Raw genomic sequence first — 25869 nt, 5'->3', positions numbered from 1 at the left:
ACAACAACAGCATTATATATTTTCTGTTTTACTGTTAATTCTCAACTAAAATACAAACTAAATGAAAGGAAAGACTTGCCACAAATATTTTCATTTTTTTAGTGAAAAGCAAAGCACGATAGTCTTTTTTTTAAAACTTTTATACTGAATCACAGAGTTACAAAGTTATGTATCATTGAGTTTCAGGCATACAATGTCTCAACACCAATCCCTCCACCAGTGTCCCCAATGTCCCTTCTGCTCCCAGCCTGCCTGTATGGCAGGCTCTATTTGCCTTTTCTTTTTGCCCTTTCATTTTTCCCCTTTTACATCCCTAAGCAAGATAGTTTTACTGAATTAAACTTCTTTAGAATGATGTAAGGGGAGAGAAAGGAAGGAATTGCATGCTTAAGAGAGAACATGGGCCTCTCCAGAGTGGACAAAGCAGAGACATGGAGACAAACAAGCAAGATGCATGTCCAAGGGAGAACACAAGTTTGAAGAGTAAGTTGCCACACATATTTTGTTTCTTTTTTTTTTCTTCTCAATCATTGCTTTAGTTGCGGGAACCCAGCAGACAGTGTTTGGAAGCCACTGAAGCCACTGCCAAAGCTACTCCAGGTATGGACTGCCTGGAACTGGGGATCAAAGTCTGGACCTAACTCATGAGATGCATCTGTTCTACCCCACCTTAGCCATCTTCCCAGGTCCTACAATCCATACTTGTAAGAATTTCCAAAGTTGCTCTTATAGCATATTTTAAATTTGGTGATGCTAAAAGCTTTCACAGTGCTTTCTCAATTAACAAAAGAAATAACATCTGACCAGAAGCAACACAACCAGAGAGTTGATTCAGAGAACTGAGCTAATCAGCAGCTAATGAGGGCAGGGCACAGACAAGGGAGATGGAGGAGCACTTGGGACCTTGGGGAGGGAAGCGAGCACTCTGGTGAGGAGTGTAGTGTGGAAATGATGTATATGTAAAACCATTAACAAAACTGCAAATGACAGTATCTCAATAAAGTTAAACATTTTTCAAATCTTAAAACAATACAGTAATGAATATAAAGATGAGGGGGAAAGATGATTTTTTTAAAAGATAGTTTTAAAAACATTATCTCTTTAAAGATTTCAAAGATGTAGTGAAGTAACATTGTTCATATATTTAAATTATGTGCTAAATTGAATTAAGAATGAACTAAGAAAACTTTCATAAGTCCAGCAATTCACTATTCTTGTCCATTTTGTTTTATGTGGTAGGAATTGTATGGTAGTGCCTTATACATAGCAAGACCAATGGGCTGCATCCACAGTTCTTTTGGTTGCTTTATGAACTTTGCTTCCAGTGTTTTCCATGGGTCCACATGCAGTAAACATGTATATTTTCGACTATAACATGCATGCACACTGATCCATTACCGTGACTGTATTGTCTACTTCCAAAGTCTTTTTCCTCCAAAATTGAAAATCATGATCTCACACACAGTTATTTACTTTCCACACAATTTCATGAGTACATATAGTTATTTAATGTAATCAATATTTACTTTGCCCTAAGATATCCGAAGAAATTAATTTAATATTGCTAAAATTTATTCAGTTTGGCAGAATCTCCATTTTCTTCATTGACAAAATAGTAAAATAATGCTAGGCTCTTCATAGAATTTTCAAGAAACTCAAGTTACAAGGGATTTTTAAAAGATTTTAGAACAAATATTTGTGCTTTTAGATCATCTGAAAAAAATACCATCAATGAACTGATAAAAGAGCAAGACTGAAAATGATTTGCTTCTTGTGTGTGTGTAAAAGGTTTTGGTGGAAACTTCATTGTTTTCCTGTGTGAATGGGCCTCTTTGTAAAAGAAAACTTTGGCCCTTGCTTTTCTTTCTTTCTTTTTTTTTTTAAGTATAAAAGAACATTGAAGTAACAAATAATCGAACCAGATCTTTTAAAAATCAGGCAACACTCTCCGCCTGCCCAAATACAGCAGTATTTTTTGGAAAAAGGGATACCATTTTCAGGCTAAAACAGGAAGTCACACTCAAGATTCTAGAACTACAATTTGCACATAGTTTGCTTTGTACCTCTGCTTTATGGGTGAATAAAGAGAAATTTCCCACTCCCAGGGCAAAAACAGTTGCACATATTGATGAGGTGGTGGAAGATCAACAAGGTTATAGGTCTGTGTAGACCAGGAAACAGTAAACTCTGTAAAGGGGTGGACAGAAAATATATTAGGCTTTGCAGATCCCTACAGGTCTCCATTGTAACTCATCAACTGTGCTGCTGTGTGAAAGTCACCACAGAAAACAGGATAGAGATTAATCTAGCAGTGTCCCAATTAAACGTAGCTTACAAAATCAAAGAAATGCAGGAGAAAGGTTGCAAGTGACCTGTACAGTTTATAAAAGTCTTCTCATGGGTCAGAAAGAATTTCAGCACTCGTGAAACTTGTGTTTGGAAATTGAGGGTAGTTCAGGGTGCCTCCATTTTGTCTGTAGGCTTATGAGGTCTATGAGAGGTGTTCAAAGTCCCTACTTAAGGATTACGGTGTGACTGCATTTTTTCATTGCATTTAAACATTCTTATGGATTAGTCATTAAAAGAATGAGAAAGAGAGAGAGAGGAAGAAAGAGAGGGAAAAAGAGGGGAAAGGAGGAAGGAACGACAAGGGAAATTGGATTATGCAAAGAAATGAACAGACAATTGAAGGTGGGTAAGAGGGAAAAGGGGACTCAGGTGTGGCTTAGTGAGTGTCTTTAATTAGAGTGATTAAGACACATTCTTGGGGGGGTATTTGACTTCTCTTCCTTTACAGAGCTCTTTATTACCCCCTCATTCTTCTTCCCCCTTTTGTCCTCCATCTCTCCCTCTCAATCCCTCTCTCTCTTCTACTGCTTTCTCAAATTTCCAGTAGAAATAGAAGGATAAGGAGAAAAGGAGGTGGAGTTAGAGGAGGAGGAGGAGGAGGAGGAGAAGGAGAACTCTCAAACACAGTTCTAATTCTGATCATGTCACTCTCTCACTGACTGAGCTTGAACATACTACTTATCTACCAATCTTCCATTTTTCATACATACAAGGGAAATAAATACACCTAAACTTATACATTATATTGTATCAAAGGAAGAAAATAATAGAAACCACTGTAATAACTGAAGGGGCTATTTTTTTTAATTGAATCGCCATGAAATACAGTTACAAAGTTGTTCATGGTTGAGTTTTAGTCATACAATGTCCCAACACTTTCCCCTCATCTATGTAAGTTTCCCTTGACCCATCCCCAAATCTACCCTTATGGCAGACACTCTTCTCTCATTTTCCCCACTTTTTTCCTTTTAGGCCTTTTGACTGTAGTCATAAATGAGTGAAGTAGAAAATAGTAAACTCAAGCATTATTCTTTCTAGAATTGTTTTCTAGATCTATTGATTTTCTTTATTTAGCAACATATTTGTATTCTTGGCACTGAGCTAATTCCTAGGGTTACAATAATGAACAAAGTCCCCTCCCATTTGACAACAGGAAATTGAATGCTACGCTTGGTAAACTATTGTTTGGGAGTTGAAAATGCACTTCCTTACTCAGTTTATTGGAACTGGAGGTAACAATCAGAAAGATGCTTTTCTCCCTTGCTAGTTGTTCTCTATCAGACTCCTTTCTGTGCTGCAGGAAGGGCGGTAGGGAGGCTGAAGCCTGGAGGGAAGGAAGACCTGTGTTTTTCCCAACGCTTCATGTCACATGGTAGCACAAGGCTGCTCCTCCATGGATCGACAATTCTTGGGCAGGATTTCTAGACTCCTAAACCCAACTTCATTACTACTCTTTCAAGACCCCAGCAGGGGTCTGGGTCAACCTTAAAAGCCCCTCCTCCCACTTGCTAGCCTCAACTTTTTAGATTTTTCCAGCTCTATACAGTTGGTAACTGTCTCTCACAGTTTCCATCTGTGTTGTCCCTTTTCCTTCTTTTTGCTTTCCAGCTTTCTAATACCTGCTTTCTCTCTCTTTCCCTTTGTATTAAATTCACTCTGTTAAATTTTGGGTGTGGTTTCTGCCTCCTGTGTATTGTAATTAAAATCTGTCACTGTCACTGTCATACCATTGTTCATCGATTTGCTAGAGCGGGTGCCAGTACCATCTCTATTCGTCCCTGTCGCGTGCTACTGTAGCCCGATGGCATATTGGGGGCTCTTTGAGGGTCAGGGGAATGATGACCATCATTGTTAGTGTTGTTGGCATATTGAGTACACCATGGGTAGCTTTCCAGGCTTGCCATGTGGGCAGGATACTCTGGATAGCTTACCGGGCTCTCTGAGAGAGATAGAGGCTTTTGGAGCGGCTTCTAATCACCTTTACAGGTGTTCACAGTGTAGCGAATATAAGCTTTTGGTCTACTGGCATGTTGTAACAATCTGCACACTGATAAACACACACCTGCCTAGCTTTAAATTAAAGTCTAGCTGGCAAAAATCTATTAACAATTTCACAGAATTTATTTCACATCCAAGGAATAATTTTAGTATCTTTCCAAGGGTGAATATTAATGCACAGAATGCAAAAGTCCTATCATTTAACAATAGCAGCAACATTTATTTATTTTTTGTTTTGAGGCCACACCCATCTGTGCTCAGGGATTACTCCTGGCTGTGCACTCAGGGATCACTCCTGGTGGTACTGGGAGACCATATGGGGTACTGAGGATCAAACCTGGGTTGACCACATGCAAGACAAACACCTTACCCAGTGTACTTTCCCTCTAGTTCTAACAACAACAAAATTTTAATGGGAAAAATATTTGAAAAGTCGTCTCTACACAGAATATAGACAAATGACCAGTTAACATTAAAAATATGCCATCTTTATTAATCATTAGATAAATGCATATCAAAACCAGATGGGATAGACTTTGAATCTCTATTCAATTGGCTTCTCTCAAAAAAAGAGAAAATAAATGTTGACATAGATGTTGAGGAACTGGAACACTTATGCATGTTAGGGAAATGTAGAACGATATATTTACTAGGGAAAATAGTATGGAGGGCCTTCAGAAAAATAAAAATGAAATTATCTTATGGCCCAAATATTCTTCTTCAGTATATATACCCCAAAGAAAAACTCAAACATATATGTTCACATTCACTCATAGAATCACTATTCACAATAGCAAAAACAGATTGTGAGAAGAAAACAATCCAAATATCTATCGGCAGATGAATAGATAAAGTAAAATGAAGTCTATATATGTAATTAAATATATATCAAATTTAAAAAGAAAAGAAATTCTGATCCATATTATAATGAAATGAAATGAAATACATGGGTGAAAATTGATATCATTGTACTAAATGAAATAAACTTGTTCCCAAAATAAAAATATTGTATGTTTCTACATGTATGAGGTATCCAAATTCATTGAGACAGCATGGTCATGTCTTATCAAGGGCTGAATGTGTAGCAATATAACAGACAGTCTCGGAATCAGTAAATGTCCTACTTCTCACAGTCTAATTAATAGGGAAAAATGTATAGTTAAAGGAATTAGAGCAAGAGAAATCATATCAAATTTAATTATAGTTAGAGCAGGGCAAATTTAGCAGAGGAAATAAAATAAAATAGTTTGAAAACCATGATGAAACTAAATATTATATGTATTTATCTGTATATGTTTTCTTTATGCATATTTGCATATCAATGGAAATTTTACTGCCTAATAACAGTCTTCCATACATCAGAGAGGGTTTGCTCCATCAAGTTATTACTGTTGTATGTACTTCAATTCCCTTGCTTATACAAAATAGATAACGACAGTAAATACCTCTTTCTATTCATAAGAGAATCAAAGTTTTTAGGGGGATCAGGAACACCCAACAATGCTCAGAGCTTTCTCTCAGCTCTGAGCTCAGGGAGAAGGCTCAGTGGACCATATAGGATGTCAGGGATTGAACCCAAGTCAGCCACATACAAGACAAACACCCTACCCACTGTGCTATCACTTCAGTCAAGAATCAAAGATTTATGGTACTCACTACTATATAAGAATTTGTTAAAAACAAACATTTATTCATTTGATAGCAATTGATATTAGATAAGTATTTTATCTTACAACTAATTTTAATTCATGAACTAATTTTATTATTAAATATTCCTACAATGAAAGGAAACACCACCAAATGTTAAAAATAACAATGTTAGTCACACAGTTTGATTGAAACATTGTGATTTCGATGATCTTGCTGAGCTTTAATTTTTTTTTAATCTTTAAAGTAGCTATAATGTGACCAATTCCTCCATCCCTAATGTCCAGAGGATTCATTTAGTTTCCTGACATAGTATGTAACGGTTGAAAAATCATAAGAATTGACTTAATTATATAGGACACACAAAAACTTTTGTTGTATACTTCTCTAAAATATAGTCACTTTTTAATATTAACTCATATTTATTTACATTTTCTTTAAATCTATAATTTTCTTTTTATGAAAATATTCTATCTGTGTTTGTTTATGTCTGTTGAATTTATCCCTTTCAGTAAATCTTTATTCTTTCATCCTTAGTTCCAAAGTTTTCTGTTTATTGGCAGGAAAATTAAAAGAGGGACCTCAGTAGGTAGGAAAAGAATAAATTTTGACGTTAAAAAAATCCATATTTAAATTCAGTATTTACTGCTTGGCCGTGAGACTTTGGGGAAATTATCTAGCTTCTACTGACCACTGTTTTCTTCTCACTCTAGACAATTAAAAATTACAAATCTCATAGAGTTGGTAAGCAAAATAACTTGTATGAAAGCATTCACTATAGTTAATCAATGCATGTAGTCATAAGCATTTAGTTCTGTAATATAATCTTTAAAACAACTGTCAGAAATAAATTTTCATGTAATATAACTAAAGGGAAATGATAATAATAATCAGAATGTATCATTCTATTTGTTTAGAGTGAATGGCATTGTTAAGAAAGGTAATTACTTTTTAGTTGATTAAAATTAAATCAATGCTTTTGGGAGTGACTTTTTATTTATTTATTTAGTGAAGCTAGACAGCTTTATTGAAACTTACTTACAAGTGAGGGGAGAAAAAGAGAGAAAATGTTCAAGAAAACACATGGTCTTCACCAGAGCAGAAAAATGCAGAGACCTAGGGGTAAGTAAGCGAAATACTTATTCCAGGGAGAACACGAGCCTGAAGTGCAAACTGAAGGCTACTTTTTAAACTACTCTAGTTGTGCTATCTGTTTGCAGTGGACAGCTGTATTGGAAGAAGAGTGTGGTTTTTGTATACACACATCATGTGAAAATGTGAGAAATTCAATATATGCTCTTGAAGCAATTGCATTAAAAAGTTTTTTAAGTGAATTTGTGTATGCCTGGGAATATAACGTGAATGTTTTCCAGAATTACAGGATTTAGAATATAAGCGGGACCTTGTAGATGAAGAAAACCTCAAAAGTTTCAAGTCCAAAATAAACATCTAGTTGATACTGAGAACACAGGTTACTTAACTCTCTACCACCCATCTGTTTCCTCTTCTGCTGTCCTTGAAAAGTCACTGGCATAGGCTGACCTATGAGCTTGTGCTGTGATTCTGGGAGTGATGCTTTTCCGTTCACACTTTACAGACCTAATCCAGCTGGAAAGATGAGTTTTAAACTTTGACTTATTCAACTGAATGAGACATTGTCTGATGGAAGTGTGTGGGCGGGGAGGTTAACTAACCCCAATTGCCAACTCTTGAAGCAAACATGCTCTCTTTATGCTCCAATGTCGTTTTTGACGTAATGAGCATGGCTTCCAATTTTCCTTGCAGATCACCACACTGGTGACCATGGCAACTGGCATGCTCAAAAGATGCCCTGTCAAAGGGCTTTGAAAGGTCTACAGAGATTTGTGTTAGATGGGCACAGCCATTCCGATCGGGGCCTTAACAAACCCGACTAGACTGTGCTTCTCCAAATGAAGCACATAAACATTTGTGTTTCATTAAACAGAAATTAATAAGACTCCAGTGGGAAGAAGCAAAGTGGGCTGTTTTTTGTGTATACAGCTGTGTTATGAAGTAATACAGAGCATGCTCATATGAATGATTGCACATGTGTGTTCAATTTATTTCTTTTACTTCTTACATGGTCTCCTTTAACTTTTTTGGTATATGTTTTTCAGAAATCAATGACAGGTTTCCCAGCTGCCTACGACAGAGATCTTGACTATTCCTATGCCCAACAGGGCTTCAACAGCACTTCTATACTTAGAGCCTCCCTGGGTCGTTACTAAGTTATACTCTTGTGAAGTGTAAGGGCTCTCTCTTTCTTCTCTCTCTTTCTGTCTCTCTCTCTTTCTGTCTCTCGATGACAAAACACTTCATTCTAATAGATTTGACTGTATTAGAGGAAAAAAACACATTTTGAAAAGTCCATCTGAGAACTAAGGAGCTTCTAAATTTTTTTTAAAATGGTATCAATTTGGCATTTGGGGCAGTGAAAAATAAAAGGATTCACAAATGATGTGCTGTCTTCTGTGTCAGTTCTTTCTTCTATCTCCTATTTGCCTCTACTCCAGTTTAACTAAGGGAGTGTTTTCTTCTCAGTTAGGCAACAGGAAGAAGGTAGTACAAGATGGAAGTAACTGACTTGAAGAGGAAACAGATTGGAGGAGAACGGAAGGAGAAATAGAAGACAGGAAGGGAAGAGGTAGAAGAGAAAACAGGAAAGAATATATGAGGAGAACAAAGAGAATAAGGAAAAAGATAAAACATATGTGCTGAGTAAAGTCTAATTGTGCTGGCTGAATATGCTTTACAGGGCAGTGGAAATCTCTTCCATTTCTTCAGACAGAGAAAGAAAGAAAGAAAGAAAGAAAGAAAGAAAGAAAGAAAGAAAGAAAGAAAGAAAGAAAGAAAGGAAAGAAAGAAAGAAAGAAAGAAAGAAAGAAAGAAAGAAAGAAAGAAAAGAAAGAAAGAGAGAGAGAGAGAGAGAGAGAGAGAGAAAGAAAGAAAGAAAGAAAGAAAGAAAGAAAGAAAGAAAGAAAGAAAGAAAGAAAGAAAGAAAGAAAGAAAGAAAAGAAAGAAGAGAGAGAGAGAGAGAGAGAGAGAGAGAGAGAGAAAGAAAGAAAGAAAGAAAGAAAGAAAGAAAGAAAGAAAGAAAGAAAGAAAGAAAGAAAGAAAGAAAGAAAGAAAGAAAGAAAGAAAGAAAGAAAGAAAGAAAGAAAGAAAGAAAGAAAGAAAGAAAGAAAGAAAGAAAGAAAGAAACTACTATCACTCCCAAAAAAACATGTCAAGGAGCTAACTGGGCTTCTCACGTGGAACCCAGATGTCAACGACATTGTTTTGCCTGAGGAACCTTGAATTTATCATCCTTGATAGACATCCAAAACAGTCTAAGCTTCCTTTAGTGTATGAGAGATGGCACTTGAGAACACCCCTCTTGTCACATCTCCACTGAACTCATTTTCTTAATTCAAGGCACACACCTATAGACCAGGCCTGTGTCTTCTGGCATGTGACTTGCTGTTCTTATCATTTTAATTTTAAACAACTTCTATTTTCTTCTAAATCTCCAACTTCCAGGCTTTCTTGATCACAGACTTGGAGGGTATGATGTAGAACATGGAAATATTTCTTTTTAACGAGATTGTTATAGAATAGAAGCTTTTATAAATTCTGTAGGTACTACTCCAGCTCTTCATGTAAGCAATGCAATGTCGGGAATTTTAGAGGGGCCCCAGTTCTCACCAGGTGTTGGAGAGCAGCACCTTAGGAAGAGGATAAACACAGGTCTGGAAACAACCCAAGTGCCCAACAATAACTGAGTGAATAAGAAAAATGTTGATATGCACAATGGCATACTACTAAACTATAAAAAAGGATAAAATTTTTCATTTGTGCCAGTGTGAAAGTACTTGGAGGGAGGCCATGGTAATTAAAATTAATTCAGATAGAGAAAAATGATTAAAATTCCAGATGATCTTATTCATATATAGGATATAAAGAGACAAAACAAAGGAATATTAAATTAAATAAAAGAAAATGCTTGGAGTCTGATCTCAGAATTGGGGTTACCAGAGGGACTAGAGGGCTTAAGTAGATTTAAGGGGTTCACTGAGTGGATAATGGTACATTAGAGGTGAGAGTAGTGATAATATATATTTGATGGTTTATCAACCTGTACTCCTAGAACACTCTAAACATTTAAAATGTTCTTTTAAAACATTTTACTATATGCTTTTTAAAGAAAAAAATAGATATAAAGTAAAGGAACAACAAATTTTCAAAGTTTCTTAAACTGTGATTAGAGAAAGAATCAATTAACTAAGATTTTGTGTGTGTGTGTGTGTTCTTATTTCACCTTTGCATTTGTTTTATCACTGCATAAATCACTGTTGAAAACTCAGCAGTTTACAGCAGTAATTTTGTACACTGGTACCACAAATTTTAGCAATATTGCTACAAACTAAAATATAATAACCTTAAATTTAAAAAAAACCCAGCAAATTTTAGTAATGTAAGTTCCTGTGGGTCAGGAATCTGGATGCCATTAGTAAGGAGAACCTCCGAGTCTGTGGCTTTCACGAGACTCTCAGCTGTAGTTGTTTCTCACCTGTAGGTTCCACTAATCAGGGTTCTACTCAAGTTCACTCCCCTAGTAGTTGTCAGACTTCAGTTCCATGCGAGCTATTAGAATAGGGGGTTACTGATCCTACTGAATATTAGCTGAAGATCACCTTCAGTTTCCTATAACTTAATCCTCTCCACAAGGTAATTAGAAAAACGTTGGTCAGCTTCCTCTAGAGGGAGAGAGAAATAACCTCTAGTAGAAGTAAGTCATTCTGTAAATTAATATCAGAAGTAATTCTGCATTAATTCTGTCGTTTTGTTACTGGGAGTGAGTCATTAAGTGTGCCACTTGCATGGGAGAAGTTTAAACAAGGAGGCAAAAATAACTAGAGACAACTTTTAACTGGGTTTAAAAGACTTTTTAGAAAGTCAATAAACAAAGAAACAAAGCACCCAGCTGACTATCCCAACTAGCTATAGTACTTTGATAAAAATCTCTCTAAAGTTATGCTGACTTTATCCCAACTAGCTATAGGACTTTGATAAAAATCTCTTTAAAGTTATGTGTCTCAGCCTTTTCCTCTGCTAAAAGAATGATTTGGACCCAGTGATTTCTTAGGCCTCTCAAAGCTTTGTAAATGTATGAACTTATAATTTCATGTTTCAAATTTAGAGTCAAAGATAACATAAAGAAAGGGATTCAGAGGTCTATAGTGAAGGCCAAATGGATAAAACTTGAGGGATTGCACTATATTATATTCCATTTATATTGTTTAGCTTTTATCAGGAAGAGGTCAGGGTAGAACAAACAGTGATGAAAACAGTTTTTACTATCCAACCAGACAACTGTTCTCAGATATCACTCCCTTAAATCCATTTCTCCAAATATGAGAAACATCAGCAACATCAAGGCAGGAAGCAGAAGAAAGAGCATGCCTCCTTGCCCCATACAGATGTCGAAATCTTTTAGGTCAATAGTTCTGTGTGCTGGGCATTTGTGGGAGGTTGTCTGACTCATTTCAGTCCCTTGACCTCCACCATCTTTCCCTAGAAGCCTCCTTTCACACAAGAGCTTCACTCCCCGTTTCTCCTCTTCCCTTCAGTCTCTCCTCTTCTCTCTACCAGTTAGCCTTGTGACCTTTAGTGTCAGATCCCTTAAGCTTTTAGTGAATTGCTAGATATGAAGACTTTTCAATATCCTTGAGTATAGATTTTATACAAACACTAAAGGCTTTTAGTGTTTGATCTAGTTTGTAAAAGTTCCATTACATTTATTAAAGTTGTACTTCAAAATGACTAAAATTCATCCATAGCTTTTGAGTTTATCTCGTAAAATATTATTTAATTTATAATTGCAGCAAAGTTTGGCTTTACAGCCAAGGGTCCCTTGAATAATATTTGGTCTCATTTTACAAGTTAATTTTTTAAACATCTTTGAATATTTTCATTCCTTTACAACGTATGCACTTTTAAGTTCTTGCATAGTCTAATGACAACTCTTCCGTGCATTTAAGTATATAAATTAATTTCTAAGTGTGATTAATCTTAAAGTCAGTGAAATTTTCCAGGCCAGGAATGTAGGCCAGCAGTAGGTTAGACTTACATGTGTGAGGTCCTGCGTTTTACCCATATCACCACAAAAAAATAAAATAAAATAATATTCTCCAATATTGTTTGTGGATTTAATAAGCATTTTAGTCAGTATAAACTTGCCTAAAATGGGAAAGTATAACCTAAAATCTCCATGGCTTAGCTCTATGTAAAACAAGACAACAAAGTACCATTAGCACATGTATTTATTCAGAAATTCAGGTATGTAATCTCCAAATGTGATATTAAGAGTTTCATTAAAGGAAAACCAGTCTAGTGTAAATGGCTGAACAGAGGATTCTGCCTGGTGTCAGGGAAACATATCAGAGACTGCTGTCATTATTCACAGCATGGTGATGATTTGTAAATCATATAAGAGCAGCTAGAACAAAATGAATAATGCTTCTAGGAAATAAACCTTGAAAGAAAGCTGTTCTGTGGGTGAAGTAAGACAATTCAATCAGTAGTTAGGGGATTACATACTGCCCTAGAGAGTATATTGGGAAAATAAACTAGAAGGATAATTCTGCAATTCCCAGAACACAGAATTTAGTCTTGGTATTGAGATACTCTGCTGGCAAAAAGCACTCCTTGCCCCATCCCCTTTATAACCATTGACCAATTACATGTCCTCATTGTGACCCTGCAGGTCCCAATAATCTGACTCATGCCCCATCTTTCATCCAGACTCAAGTGAAAGAACAAACCCCACCTTCATGCCAGTCACAGGTTCCATATCTATAAACTACAAATGGTCATACTACTTGCCAGTACTGCTGTGTGGCAATGCTTCACACACAAGACAGTATCTGTAAAAGTATAAGAAATAATGTCTGCAAAGCACCTTGGAAATGTGAGCTGTTGATATTAAAATAAAATGAAATAGTATGTGAGTGGAGGGTGGGAGGGAAGGGGGAGGAGTGCATGGGGTAATCTGGAAGCTGACCATTGTGCACAGGTTAGAATTAAATATCAGCCATGCTCATGGCTCTGCAGTAACATCAGAGCTCAGCAGATGGGGGAACTGTGCCAGACAGTACATAACTCTGGCGTTCTCCAGCTTGGCTTTGAAGTCTAGTGTCACCAACACTCAGTCTCTGACCTTACCAAGTTACTTGGTAAGCCTCTTTGAACTCTCTTTCCTTTTTGCAGTATAAAAATCACATCTCCCACTAACAGACTGAAATGATTAGCTTTTAGAAGCTAGGTAATGTACAAGGGGTTCAAAAATGGTAATTGGCTTTTTTCATTCCTTTCTTTCTTCCTGTAAAGTTGCAGAAGAAGCTATTTTTCCTCAAAGATGCTTTCAGAAAGGAAAAGGTGCTGGCCTGCATCTCATCATCTTCTTTCTGGTTGCCAGGAATGGTAAACTGTCAACCAGCAAAATTTCCTGATAGTTCAAAGCCTTAAATTATTCAGATGTATTAGAAACGCTGATCAGAGCATTATGTAACAAAAGATTAGTGGACTCAAGTGGTCAAATGTCTTTAACATTATTTAAAATTCAGATACGTAACATACAACCTGATCAATTTATGGCACAGTAGTAAACTATACCCATTGTCCACTGTTCATAGACACTGGTCACTTGACTTGATGAATTGTCACGGAAATGAAAAGAACAGAGTTCACTCCTTTTATTTACCTTAGGGATAGAACTTTGTTCAAATCTCTTGAGTCCTGAGATCATCCATTCAGTGTAGAGTTAGTGCATAAAGCCCATGCATCCACAAAATGAGACTGCAGAGAGAAGGGGTGTACTGAATAAATGGATTAGACTGAACCTTAAAGAGATGATTTGTGCTATCAAGAAGTCTTGCACAAAAAACTAAAAATCACTAAAAGGAGGAATTAATAGGAAATGAGGAGAGTTTTGTTTTTATTACTGAGAAGAAACTGCTTTCTTCAGAAGAAAGTTTCCACACTGAGGATCTGAGATGCATAATAAGAATCTATTTTTTTTCTTTTCAGGTCATACCTGGCTCATGCACTCAGGAATTATTCCTGGTGGTGCTCAGTGGAACATATGGGATGCTGGGAATCAAACCTGGGCCAGCCACATGCAACGCACACGCCCTACCTGCTGCGCTATCACTCCAGCCCCATAAAGAGAATCTTGAAGTGTGCAGAGAGGAGAAGGAAAAAAATCAGAGAGAGGAATGTAGGAAGAAACTCAAGGAATTTTCTTTCTTTACACTCCAGTTCCTAACTTTGTCCTTTTCTGACAATTCTTAGGTACTAGAAGGAAGGGAAGCACAAACAAACTATAGAGTAAGAGGAAAGGCTAGAAAAGCAGAATAAGAAAATATGGAAGAAAGAAAAATAAATAAAGATGTTAGGATGGCTGCATGTCAAACAGAGGCTCAAAATTAAGCATGGTCAGTTTAACAAATAGATGGAAACCACAGTGTGTGCCAGGCACTGTACAGGGCTGGAGAGACAGGGGCACACCATTGCTGAGTCATTTGGAGGAAAGATACAGGAACAGGAAGCAAGAGAAAGCCAAGAAAACCTGCAGAGCACTGATTATTAGGAGGTTCAAAAGGGGTCAAGTGCCTTTTCTCTAAGCACTTTTGGTGATGAATTCCCTTTCATCTAATGCGGCTTCTATTGACATTAGCTGGTGGACTTTTTCAAGAGATTTCTTAAATTGACTGTTAAAGGGGGGTGGGGGGATGGGAAGGGATGTGTGTGCCTTTGCATCTCAGCAAGTTTTATTCCCCTGTCCAAACAGATGTTGTTTGGCCAGAGTCACAAGCATAAAACTTGACTACTGAATTTGGCATTAAATGGACCAATTAACCTATGTTGATTGAGTTATGTAAAAGCAACGGGACTGCATTGCCATTGGATGCTGTTTAAAGAAGGACAGACAGTGTCAGCCAAATTGTTCATCACCTGTCATGTTCATCATCCTACTCGGAGCAACAGCTGCAAGACTGCACTCCAGCCTCGGTCAGCCTGGGGCCCTGCAGCCTGTGTGCGGCTCTTAATGGGCTTCAAACATAAAACTCTCAAGATGAACCTGATCCAGCTGCTCTCAGAGTGTCTGAAATGAAGAGAGGAAAGGGCCTCACTCCTCTGCCTCCTTCTCTCCTAACTCTTCCTCCAGCGTGACTTGCCAAGTGGGGAACCTCACTCTTACTATCTCCCTTTTCTTTCTTCTCCCTTTCCCCTTGTTCAGCACCTTCCCTTTATCCTGGTGATGGTCTCAGAGGCCCCGCCACTCTTTAGAGTGGAAGCAGTGGTCTTTTACTGTTCACAAGATAGCCCTGAGAGCTAGTTACACCCTTCATGTTTCCGTGCAGCTTTGTAGACATTATTTCAGGCACTCTTTTTGTTTGTCGTTTTTTTGTTTTAGGGTCACAGCCAGTTGTGCTTAGAGCTTTCTACTGACTCTGGACTCAGAGATCACTCCTGGCAAGGCTTAGAGAACCATATGAGATTGAACAAGGGTTGGCTGCTTGCAAGGTAAACGCCTCACCAACCGGGCTATCGCTCCAGCCTGTGTATTGTTTCATGTACTTTCACAGGCACAGTCTTGTGTGTGAAACATTGATTGCCTCATAGCAGTCCCAGAAAGTAGTAGTAGAACTGTAGTTTGTCCACGTAGGCTGTGCCCTCAGAATGAGTCACACCTGCCCCCACATCAGGTGAATCTGACACAGGTAGACAATCTGCATAGAAAAACTTTGATAGACAAACTTTGCATGCTGGCCAGCACCCTGGCACACATTTCAGAAGATAGTTAGGTGAGACTACACCCAGAGGTGGGTGTGCCCCAGGCAGAAAACCCTTTTGCATTGGCCTCACTTCCTGCACCCGCCACTTTGGCATTGGTCTCCTCAGTGTTCTGTTCTCCAGCCACTCTCTCTGCTCTTTGATTTTTCCCTGGTTGTTCCTCCAGGGCTGCAGCTGCAACCAGATCTCCACTGAAAACTGTTTCATTTCTACCCCCAAGCTCCAGTCGGAAACAACCATTAGCACCTGAATACTCTACAAGGCCCTTCATCTGAAACCAGATCACGGGTTTTGACTCTAAAATGGAGAAACACAAGCCATCCAGTGCATTCCTCTCACTGGCCTCTCTCTCACGGAGAGATGCCCTAGAGCCTGGGCCAGCAATTGTGGGGTGTCTGGAAAGTAGCTGGTTGACTGGGAAAGAAGATCAGAATTCAAGGCAGCAAAAACTTACTTGTGGTGAGCTTCTCATTTGTCCTTTGCATCTCTCAATTTATGTGCCAAATAACTTGAAACATGGAAAGGGTTTTAAGGCTACACCCAGAGAGCTCGGGACCCCAACAATGCTGGATTGGTGAGTGGAAAAGGGGGCTTCTGAGAAAAACGCTCCTGTTGCTTCCATCCAGGGCATCCTGTGTGTCCACACAGTGTGTTGCTGAGGAGTGAGAGAGTGGGTCCTCCAAATCAGCATCCCTCCCCACTCTGTGACTGACTTTTATTGTTGTGTGTTTTAAATGATGGCTATGAATTTTGTCCAGGTCCTTTTCAGTTTTTATACTTAGTTAAGTATTTCACCATTTTTAGTGGTCTTCAGTTCTTCCCATAGTTCCTGATTTTTCCATCTAGTATTATTTTGCTCAGTCTGTAAAACCTCTTTGAGAATTTCCTGTACTGTGAATCTGATCACAAAGAGTTGTTTTACTTTTGGTTGATTTAAATATGTCTTGACATCACCTGCTTTCAAATATATTTCCACTGTATAAGGACTTTTGAGTTGACACTTCTCACCCTCCACCTGCCTTTAAAGATGCAAAATTCTTATCTTCTAACTCCATTTTTAACAAGAATTAGCCATCACTCAAAATTATTCTCCCTAATATAATATGCCATCTTTCTTTTGATGCTGTTTATTAAGATACCATGATCTAAAAGGTATTCATAGTCATACACTGTTTCAACACAAATCCCATCACCAATGGCAACTACCTCTGTGAATGTCTCCAGTTCCCCCCCACCATGCCCCACCCCGTCTGTTTCCTTAAAAGGCAAATTTTTAAGTTTTGTTATTTTGTTTTTGTAGTTCATGACTTTTATTCATGTTAGTTCTATGCTTTGCATATATAGATAAACTGCATCTCTACACCACCAGTGTGATGAGATCACAGACACTTACCCATGCTATCTTCCACTCACCTTTCCTTACTTTCCCCCATTCAGCTTTTTTCATTCCCTATCCTCAGTTCTATAATCCAGGTTCCAGGTAATCTAGGAATTTCCCAAATTTCCCCTTTGATTCTATGCTTTCCCTTCTTCTGTTACACATACCACAGATAAGTAAGAATAGAGCTATGTTACCTTACTATGTTACCTTACCTTACTATTCATCAATTCCACTTCTTGACAGCTGCCCCCAGGACAGAAGAACATTCAGAAGGACATATGCACACCTTTATTCAAGGCAGCACTTAGCACCATAGCTAGAGTAAGGAAGGAACCTCAGGTGTCCAACAATAAATGAGTTAATAATGAAGGTGTGGTATATATACATAACAGAATACTGTGCAGCTGCAAGGAAGAGTGAAATCATGCAATTAACTGCACCTTGGATGGAACTAGAGGATATCACATTGAACGAAGTAAGTCAGAAGAAGAATAATGCAGAATAAACGCTCTTTTGATGATTTTAAGATTTGCTCTTACTCTTTGATTTTTCAGTGGTTTAACTATAGTATGGTTAAGGATGATTTTATTTGCCTTTATCCTACTTGGAATTTACTGAGATTCATGCTACATGGATGGATTGCTGTTCTGAATTAAATTTAGAATTTTTTTAAACAGTAGATTTGCAAATTTTTCAGGCCCTAGCCTCTCTTTTTCTCATGTTATGTGTTACACTACTTAAGACAGTACCACAGATCATTAAAAATATGTCTTTCTCTATTCTTCAGCCATGTGACCTATCTTTATGGCCACTACCCCTTGCTTGTGCTGTGCTTAAGATTCTGTTGATCCTAGGAAATAAATTTTTTCTGAAAAACTGTGTTTGTCCACTCTAGAACTTTCATTTGTTTTTTTTACAATTTTTTTCTCAAACTCCTAAAACCCCTCATCTCTTTGTCCAGTATACCCATGTTTTCCTGGAAATTCATGAATGTACTTATAATTTGCTTTCCTAGATGGGGTCTGTTATGTACACTAAACACTGAACTGAGAATCAGAATGTCTATCCCTATTTTCATACCTGCCTTTTGCTAGCTGGCTGCAACAGTCTCAGAAAGACCAATTTAGGGGTTTGGGGGGGCATCAGGAAAGGCACTGTCTTTGCACATGGCAGACCCAGGTTCAATCCCCAACAGCCCATAGCAGTCTCCTGTGCCCATTAGGAGTGACCCCTGAGGACCAAGTCAGGAGTTTGCGTGGATCACTATCAAGCATGCCTCAAAACAGAAACAACCAAACAAAAAAGACAGAGTTGCAAATCCAAACTCTTCACCTCTGTCTTTACATCTACAGTGTGTTGCTTCTTTCTTCTTTCCATCCCTTAGCAGAGAAGATAACCTGAGTCCTGGGGGTCTATATACCTCATGAACTTTCCAGGGCTCTCTGGCATTTGGGGGATTTTGTTAAAACTCAGAAAAATTAACCAAATAATCAGTATCCCTTGTGAAAGTGAATTTTATGGATTAGAAATAAAAAGAAAGAAAAAATCATCTCTGCCAGAGAATAACATCATATTTCTACCCTTAGTAGTCAGTTCTTTTAACTTTCAAGATTAAAAAGCCCCCACTCATATGAGTATTAACTAAACCGATTAAAGACAATCCTATGAGGTCAAAATAAAATATACCTATGAACCCAATTAGACTTATGAGTCACTAATTTGGAGAAAGCCATCATAGATAATAGAAGAATTGCTTTATGACTTATGTGTTTAATTAGATATATTAAACCTCAAAAACATAGCATTTTAAAATTTTATATCATTTATTCCCTAATGGTTCCATACATAAATCTTGAGCTTCTTGTCAGTCCCAATAAGAAACCAGGTCATTTACTTATTTATATTCCTCATGAAAACTTTGAAGAATGTAAGATAAAAGACATATGCTTCATTCAGTCAACGTTTTTGTGAAATTGTAGATTTAGCAAAGACTCAGAGAAATTCTGATTCTGGGATCACAAAAGCACATTGCACATGTACACCCACCACTCTCCATTCTTAATCATCATTGCCTGGTGCAGTACCTGAAATTCCTACCATTAAAATGTTTATCTCTCTGGTATATTTACACAATGGAATACTATGTAGCTGTCAGGAAACATGAAGTCATGAAATTTGCATATAAGTGGATCAACATGGAAAGTATCATGTTGAGTGAAATGAGTCAGAAAGAAAGAGACAGACATAGAAAGATTGCACTCATATGTGGAATATAATGTAACTGAGAAGTACAAGTTGGCAACGATGCAACTTCTGGCAGATGTCTCTCTGGACTTAGTTACTAAAATACTAAATTACAGAAACCCAAAACTGAGAGGCCGCTAAGTGTGGTCACTCGACCTCATACCTCTTCATCCTCAGCAATGGAAAACAAATTATCTAATGCTTCCTTTTCAGCAGGTCTGACTTTAGGGGAGAGACTCTCCAAACAATAATAGTGAGTTTTGTTGAAATATTGTATGCAATCAAAATGAAAGTAAATTTATTAGTTACACAGGCGGGGGGGGGCTTAGGGTGGGGGGGCTAGGGGCGTGGGGGGGGTTGGGGTGTGAGGGGGCGGGGTGGAGCTATACTGGGATTCTTGGTGGTGGAATATGAGCACTGGTGAAGGGATGGGTATTCGAGCATTGTATAACTGAGATTTAAACCTGAAAACTTTGTAACTTTCCACATGGTGACTCAATAAAAAATTAAAAAATAAATAAATAAAATAAAATAAAATGTTTATCTTCTTAGATTCAGCTTTGGAATATTACTAAATGCTTCTCTTGAAAGATAATATGTCCAATTTTATATTTTTTGAATCACTATTTTCCAGCATAATTCCTAAGTAATTTACAGTTTCTATAGCTCTAACTTTCAGGATTTATTTGCATCCTGGATTCTAGTTATGTAGCAATAGAATTATTATTACTATCACTATTACAAAGATAATGGCCACAATGATGAAGGTGTCTATTTCTTACTACTGCTATTACTATTACTGAAACTATTGTTATCCATTGTATTTGTATTATTATTGAATATGGGAGATCAGCCAAGAAGAGTACAGCTTAGACCAGAATCAGACAGAGAGCAATGTCCAATCACACAAGGACCATTTTCAAGTAGAAACCCATCACTCTTCACCCAGCAACCATGGCACTTGAGAATGGACGCCAGCCACTCAAATAATGCATCCTAGGGAAATGAGCATCCTGTCAAGATGAATGTATTGTCAATAGATTTAATTTTGCTTTCAAGTGTGACTTTCACTTCCAGGTGAATCCACTTCAAGTGCTCATCTGATGGGTTACCTCTAGCTCATGCACCAACATTTTACACCCAAGAATCCTGAGAAAAGTGACTATCTCTCCAACCCAAACTATTTATTTTAAATTATGTTATTAAATATTTCGTGAACTTTCAGGAACTAATGTGTTAGAATACAATTTGAAGTTGGTGGCATTATGTCATTAATGTATCAGCCATGAGCTTATCTGTTTGTGGACACAAGTCACTTACTACGAAAGTCTGAAGTCTGAGTAGATTTTGAAGTATAACTGCAAAAGGACCAAGTGGTTCTTAGTCTTCAGATGATGGTTACACATCATGATGGGGACCCTGAGAAGCTCTGGGGCACATAGGACTGGATGATCAAGACATGGCTCCTAAGAGTCAACAATGATTCTGATTATGTATGTCATTCCCAAATTGCAAGTTTCTGCACACAACCAATTACCACTATAAATGGATTCATGAGATGGAACCACCTACATTAAGAACTTTCTCATTTAAAACCTGGATTTAATAGCAATTTAAATGTGAAGGGTCATTTTCTTTACTACTAATGGCTCAATTGTGGAGAACGAGCATCAGTTTGCAGATTACTGAAAGAGCATTTACTGGTGATTTGTAATACATTATCATCTGGGAATCTAAGGATTTCCTCATAAAATAAGCTTTAACATTTACTACATTTCTGGAGTAATATGTGTTCTTTGCTTCTGGAACGATGTAATTATGGGCCCTATAAGAGGTTAGGGTGATGGGAGAACCATCATTTTGATGTTTCACATTTGCTGGGTTGAAATAAACAGTCCAGAAAGTAGAAGTAGCATTGGTCCTTGCCCAAGAGGAATCCTACAGAAATGAGATAACACACAAGGCAGGGGGAGGTGAAGGGCAGCTGGTTAATCTCATGGAAATAATATTCATGGGTGCACAGAAGCAATGAACTTGTAGCTACTAGGTGAGTCCAGAGTATCTTGTCTTTCTCTTTGATACAATTTTCCCATTTTCTCACAAATGGATCTCCATTTCCTACACACAGATCCTGTGATGGTTAATTATATATGTCAACCTGACTGACAATAGGGCTGCTCATGTACTTGATTAAATATAATTCTGTGTCTGCAAAGATGTCCTGTCTGGGGTTAACATGGGGTTAACATTCAGATCAATCCACTGAGTGAAGCATATTATTCTCCCCACTGCAGTGGCAGCTCTTCTATTCAAGACTGAGTAACAGAAAAATACTGAGCAAATTTTATGTTAAATTGATGTGATTCTTTCTCAGTTTTTGTTATTGTTTTGGGACTACACCTGGCTGTGCTCCAGGCCAATTCCTGGCTCTGTGCTCAGGGATCACTCCTAGCATGGCTCAGTGTCCATATGGAATATCAAGTATCAAACCTGGGCTGGCTCAAGACAAGTGCTCTACCTGCTACACTATTTCTCCTTCCCCAGTGACTCTTTCTTGTTTGAGATAACATCATGAGTTTATTTAGGCTTGTGTCTCTAATTGTGTGGCTATGCAGACCTGCCATATGATTAGATCCATCTCTATTATTAAATATCTCTCCTCTGTGAGACATACTAAAGCAGTTAGTGACAAAAGTAATGTTGCAATTGTATCTTTGTACAGAAATAATGGTGAAAATCTGGAGAGATAATACAGCAAGAAGAATGATTGTCTTGGAATCCACTGATCCAGGTTTGACTTCCAGCACTCCATTTGCTCCTCTGAGACCAAAGAGTGATCCCTGAACACAAAGTCAGTAGTAGTAAGCACTGAGTATTGCTCGGTATTTTCTTTAAAAAAATGAAAAGAAAAACAGAAATGACAATGAGATAAAAATATATTTTTTCAAAGTAAATATTAATTTATTAAATCTTTGGATATCATGTTAAAGCAAAGCATGCAAAAATTTAAAAAGTTGGGGGGGCTGGAGTGATAGCACAGCAGGTAGGGTGTTTGCCTTGCACGCAGCTGACCCGGGTTCGAATCCCAGCATCCCATATGGTCCCCCGAGCACCGCCAGGAGTAATTCCTGAATGCATGAGCCAGGAGTGACCCCTGTGCATCGCTGGGTGTGACCCCCCAAAAAACTTTAAAAAGTCTATTAAAATGCATACTGAAAAAAATGCTGAGAAAGGAAGAAATCATTCTCTCTGCCTGAATATCTTCAATCTGTCATACTGGTCTCCTGTCTTTGAATTGGGGCTTACCGTTCTTCTCCTGGTCACTTGCTGCCTGCAGACTTTTACTTCTAAGCATCTACATGAGGAATCAAATCTTACTAATTTTCTCATTCTTCTTCCTTATCTTCTTCCTTTGTCTTTCTTGCTGTTTATGTCTTTCTTGCTGTTTATGTCTTCATCTTCCTCTCCTCTCTACCTAATCCTAATATCACTCCAAATAAATAACGGTTCTAAAGTATTTTGATTCCAAGACTTTTATATGCTCTGCATAATTATTGAAAAACTCTCAAAGCTTTTGTTTGTGTGGATCATGGTTAAAAAAATGTGGGTTATGAAGAATTTTGGTAAATCTAGTGGGCTATGAAGAATTTTGGTTTGTTTGTGTGGGTCATGGTAAAAAAATTGTGGGTTATGAAGAATTTTGGTAAATCTAGATTTACCATATTGTATATATATACATGTACATATATCACTTTAGAAATTAGACATAAGAATTTAATATTTTGAGATGGGTGACAGACCGGACCCCAGCCCAACTGCGTGCTCATGACCCACAGACCCACCCAGAACCCAGAACCTTCCAGTGCCACAGGACCAGCTGGGAGTGTGGCCTCTGAACTAGTGGGCACAGCCTCTGGTGCAGTGGATGTGACCTCCCATGGCCAAAGTGATTTTTCCCCTCTCCCAGCACTCTGGACTCACATCTCAACCTCCATCACCTAATTCTGTGGAGAATATCCTGGTCATTCATCTCAAACACATTAGGCCAATAGTCCATTAACCTATTTTAATTGCACCATAATATTGGTAGACACAAAAATCTGTACAAGTCCAATATAAAAGAATACATCCTCTGAAGCTTCACTAGAGGCCTCACATAAGCCACAGAGTAGCACCTGAAAGGAAGCTACAACTCTTGAAGGGGAAAAAGGCAACCAACATCGACCAAGCTCATCCAGAATTCCTTTTTGCAGCAAAAGGGAAAAGTTATAGTGAACTGGAAGGTCCCACCTCCGTATTACCATAACAACATAAGGAAACAGCACAAATCCCAACCACGAGGAGAAGATGATGAAAAAGGTCCAGAAGCCTCAACAGGGGTTATCCACAAATAAGATCTCTCCAATAAAAAGATCTTTTGAATCAACTCTTCTTGAAGAGTTGAAATGTTCAAGATGTTCAATGAAGTCAAAGAAACAGTGGAACAGACATCCAGCAAATTAAAAGAGGACATGAAAGAAACAGTGGAACGGACAGTCAACAAAATATGGGAAGAAATGAGAGCAGAAATAAAAACGCTACAAGCAGAAGTGTCACAAATAAAGGAATCGGTAGATGAAATAAAAAAAACTCAGTGGATGCCCTCAACAGTAGAATGGCTACAGCTGAAGACAGAATCAGTGAGCTTGAAGATGAGCTGAAGAAAGCTGACAGGCAGCGGCAACAATGGGAAAAGACCTCAAAATAGCTGTAGGGCAAATCAGAGTCCTAGGGGATGAATCCAAGAGGAACAACATAAGAATCATCAGAATACCAGAAGGACAGGGAGGCAACCCTAATGAACTGTGGCTTCACAGTTAAAGATATCATTGCCAAAATGTTCCCAGAGCAGGAGAGTACAGGTATCCAGATCCGGGAGCCTGAAGGGTGCCAGTCAAAAGAGACCCTAATAAAAAGACTCCAAGACATGTCATAGTCAGAATGATGGATGACACGGATAGAGACACAATACTGCAAGCAGCAAGGTCAAAGAAGGAAATCGCATACAAAGGAGCACCTCTTAGGTTTATAGCAGACCTATCAGAGGAAACCCTCCAAGCCCAAAGAAAATGGTGGGATATAGTGAAAAAACTCAGTAAAATGAACGGCTCACCAAGAATACATTATCCGGCTAAACTCTCACTCAAACTTGAAGGAATGATACACTATTTCATGGATAAACAACAGCTCAGGAACTTCAGAGACTCAAAAGCAAACTTAAAAGAAGGACTGAAGGGGCTACTGTAAGACAAGAAAAACCCTACAAGAACAACAAACCCCTACAGAAAGATGGCACAAAACCCCATGACAATAATCTCTCTCAATGTCAATGGTCTAAATGTACCAATCAAGAGACACAGAGTGACAAAATGGATTTAGAAACTGAACCCAACATTCTGCTACCTACAAGAAACACAGCTGAACCATCAGAGCAAAGACAGACTCAAAGTCAAAGGATGGAAAAACAATCCTTTAAGAAAACAACCCCCTCAAAAAAGCGAGGGTGGCCATACTAGTATCCGACAATGTACATTGAAAAAGATTAGAAGGGACAGAGAAGGCCATTTTTTACTAATCAAAGGATATGTACAGTAGGAAGAAATCACATTCCTAAAAGTAGACACACCTAATGAGGGACCAGCTAAATACTTAAAACAACTTCTAACAGATTTTAAGGAAGACATTGCTAGCAACACAATAGTAGTTGGAGACTTCAATGCTGCCTTATCACCTCTAGATAGATCAACAAGAATAAAATTCAGCAAGGAAACACTGGCCTTGAAGGAAGAAATAAAAGAGAGAGGTCTAATGGATCTATACAGGGCTTTACATCCCCAAAAAGAAAGAATATACATTCTTTTCCAGTGCATATGGAATGTTTCCCAAAATAGACCATGTGCTGGGTCACAAAACATACCTCAATAGAATCAGGAAGATAGAAATTGTATTAACTATCTTTTCAGACAACGATGCACTGAAGATAGAAGTTAACCATGCACAGACATGGAGAACCAAACCAAACACCTGGAAATTAAACAACTCAATGTAGAACAACGAGTTTGTTAGAAAGGAAATCAAGGAAGAAATCAAAAGATACCTGGAAACAAATGAGAATGAAGACACAAGTAAAGAGAACCCATGGGACACAGTTAAAGCCAGGTTAAGGAAAAAATTTATAGTTCTGCAACCATTCTTCAGGAAGATAACTTGACTTCACAACTCAAGATCTTTGAAAAAGACCAATAAAAGAAGCCCAAACCAGGCAGAAGGAAAGAAATAACAAAACTTAGAGTAGAAATTAATGACATGGAAACCCAAAAAAAATCTTAAAGATCAATGAAACCAAGAGCTGG

This window comes from Sorex araneus, chromosome 1 (assembly GCF_027595985.1).
Source record: "Sorex araneus isolate mSorAra2 chromosome 1, mSorAra2.pri, whole genome shotgun sequence".
NCBI classification, from domain to species: Eukaryota; Metazoa; Chordata; class Mammalia; order Eulipotyphla; family Soricidae; genus Sorex; species Sorex araneus.
The sequence above is the reverse complement of the archived record's forward strand: the minus strand, read 5'-3'. Positions refer to the sequence as shown.